This window comes from Cebus imitator, unplaced genomic scaffold, assembly GCF_001604975.1.
Source record: "Cebus imitator isolate Cc_AM_T3 unplaced genomic scaffold, Cebus_imitator-1.0 Scaffold432, whole genome shotgun sequence".
NCBI lineage: Eukaryota > Metazoa > Chordata > Mammalia > Primates > Cebidae > Cebus > Cebus imitator.
The window spans coordinates 792,255-795,846 of record NW_016107747.1 but is presented as its reverse complement, the minus strand read 5'-3'; positions in this window follow the sequence as shown (position 1 = coordinate 795,846).

The window sequence follows — 3,592 nt, the reverse complement described above, 5'->3', positions numbered from 1 at the left end:
TATATATTTCCCATTGCATTATATCAGAAGCCTCATAATATCTGTGTCCTACTATTAGTGATACTAACTTTGATCACCTGAATAAAGGCGTTATGAAAAGGTTTTCCACTATAAAAGGTTCATTTTTGTTCCTTTTAAACATAGAAAATAGTTGGTAGGTATTTCTTGGGTACCATAAGACTACATGGTTGTTCCACAACTCTTACCCAATGATTTTAGAACCCATTGACAATCCATGTGGAAATCAATTGTTGCACTGCAGGTTACAAAATGGTAATTTCCTGTAATTTATTTTACATGTATTAGCTGGCATTCTTGTATAAGAAGAGAAAATATTTACTATTAACTGGAAGGAGTTGTTTACATTAGGGATCCTTCCCCCTACTTTTTTTTTTCTTAGAATGCAAGGATAGCAGAGCTCACATGGACATTTCACAGGACTGCAAGTGCACTGGTGGAGTAAGCAGCCCAGGAGAGGGAGGGAACGAATAGAGATCAGGCAGATGAATGTATTTGTAAAGGTAAGGCTAACAGCTATAATTAATAAACTGAGATTTTTCTGACTTATCATAATGGGGTTTACTTTTGCGTATGTAAAAGTTCTACGTGGGTATGATTGCTAAGCAGGTGGTCTTTTTCCAGGTGATTTGGGGACACCAGTCCCATCTTGTGGCTCTGGCATTAACTAGGGTGCTTAAGTCTTTTGCAACCAGGCTAAAGAGGAAAAAAGGTGGAAATCATTTACCTGTTAACTACTGTGTACTACAAATGAAACACAAAATTTCCACCTGAACTTCATAGTGGAAGCTCGTAAAATGGCTCCACTTAGATGGGGTGGTGGTGAAAAATATGGTTCCTTAGTTCAGGCACTTCCCAGAAACATCTATTTTCTGTGGAAGGGGATAGTTAACAATCATTGCCAAATGTAGCTGCAAAGACACTGGCTAGAGGATGGGCCAGTGTTTGCTGGCTCTTTCTTAGTTTTACTTCAACAGTAGCAAGCAAATTTTATCTGTTATTTGCTCTGAAAAGAACTAGGTGAGATTCCTTTAAAAAATTCTTTATGAGGCCGGGCGCGGTGGCTCAAGCCTGTAATCCCAGCACTTTGGGAGGCCGAGGCGGGTGGATCACAAGGTCAAGAGATCAAGACTATCCTGGTCAACACGGTGAAACCCCGTCTCTACTAAAAATACAAAACATTAGCTGGGCATGGTGGCGCGTGCCTGTAATCCCAGCTACTCAGGAGGCTGAGGCAGGAGAATTGCCTCAACCCAGGAGGTGGAGGTTGCGGTGAGTAGAGATCGTGCCATTGCACTCCAGCCTGGGTAGCATGAGTGAAAAAAAAAAAAAAAAAAAAAAAAAAAAAAAAAAAAAAAAAAAAAAAAAAAAAAAAAAAAAAAAAAAAAAAAAACAAACAAAACAAAAAACAAAAACAATACAAAAAAGGAAGGAAAGAAGGAAGGAAGAAAGCAGGAAAGAAAGAAAGAAGAAAAGGAAGAATTGGAAACAAAAAGAAAAGAAAACCATAGCAGTAAATATAGAAGGCATTGAAACAAATCCCCAAGTTATTTCACAAAATGTAATGTTGGTGAAAAAATACAGGTGGGGAAAAGCAGAAATCATCAAAATTAAGACATATTTATCACATTTCCATACCATTATTTTTCTATAGGAGAGGTATCTAAAGCATTTACATACATGATATTCAGAGTCTGAAATATAAGCTTACTCTTTTAAAAATATTGTCTGGTAATTATCTGAGTGCTTTCACTAATTTTATGTATACATTTTAGATGTTCCCAGTCCTGGGACTACTGTTTTTGGCCCTCATGATCACAAACCTGACAAAGTCCATGTTTATTGATTCAAAAAATACCGACCGAATGTCTGTCATCTGTTAGGTATGGTTCTAGGTGTCAAAGATACCCTGGTGAATAAGAATCACAAAGTCACTGCTCTTCGTAAATCTGGAGTTTAAAGTCTAGTGGTAAAACAGACAATAAACAAATAGGTATTCCTCAAACTCAAAATATTTCAATAATAATAAGCACTGTGAAGGAAAAGTAGAAGTATGAAAGTACATAATAGGGGGCAGTCAGCGAAGAATTGCATGAGGTGATGGCACCTAATCTGGGACTTGAAGAATGACAAGATTTTGGCTAAATAATAGGGGAAGGAGTGTTCTAAGCAGAGGGAAGAGTAAATGTGAAGGACTAGCAATGGGGAAAGGTTTGACAAGTTAGAACAGGATAGGAACAAAGAGAAAGCCAGTGTGGGAGACTGAGAGGGACAGTGAGTGAAGCCAATTGCAGTGGAGCAGATGGCAGGGGTCACACTATACAAGGTTTTGTAGGCCAAGCTACGGGTTTTTAATGTTAGCCTAAAAATGAGGAGGAGCTTCTAGAAGGATGTAAGCATAGATGTCTTATGATTATAATTTCGTTTAAAAAAGACTAGTCTAGGACTAGCCATGTCAGACATTAAAACATTATACAATTATTTTTAAAAGTACTGGTAGATGAATTAAATAGTACCTCAATGCACAGAAAAAGTCCAGCAGAAGACCCAGATATATATAGGAAATCTGTTATATGGTAAAAATGACATTTCAAATAAGTGGGGGGAAATGTACTTCTCAACATTTTTGGATAACTGAGTAACTCTCTAGAAAAAAATAAAGTTGTATCTATACTTCAGAAATTTAAGAGGACAAAATGAAACCATGAAAGATCAAGAAAAAATCTTGGGAGAAGTATACAAAATAATATCAGGAGTGAGGAGAGCCTTTTCTGTGCAGGTTTTAAAATCTAGACATCATGACAATGATGGCTGCTTGGCCTAGGCCTTGAGGAGGTGGCAGTGAATGGGTTCAAGGAATATTTTGGGGATGGAAGCAGCAAGAGTAGGTGATCGCTGAATGGGAGGAATGAGTGAGGTGGGAAGGAGGGGGAGAGTAGGAATATATTAGGGATGACTTAATGACTTCCAAATTTTTAATCTTGAGGAATTCAGTGGGTGGTAGTGCTGCATATTGAGATGGAGAGGAAGGGAGAAGGGAATGTTGTAGGGATAATAACAATTTCAACTTTGGATTAAAACTTTGTGTTTTAAAGAACACTATCAAAAAAGTGAAAAAACAACACAGAAAATATTTGCAAATAATATCTTTGATAAAGGATTCATATCCAGAATTTATAAAGAATACTTACAACTCAATAATAAAAAGACAAATCAGTTAAAAATAGACAAATGATTTGAATAGACGTTTCTTCAAAGAAGATATATGAATAGAAAATACGCACAATAAGAAAGATGCTTAACAGAATTGGTTATTAGGGAAATGCAAATCAAAACAACAATGAGATACTGTGATATTGTGCTGGCCTAGAGCCAGAACCGGAGCAAAACTATTTTATAAAATGCAAAACTGTTTTTTAAATAAGTTGAAATGGCTGCCCCATTCTCCTCACAATAACTACTGTCCTTGGCCTCTGTAAATAGAACTGCTAGTTTGTTCTGCAAAACTATGTAAAGCTGCTTACCTTTTCTTATCAGTAACTGCTAAAATCTGTGACTTCTATCACCACCCAGA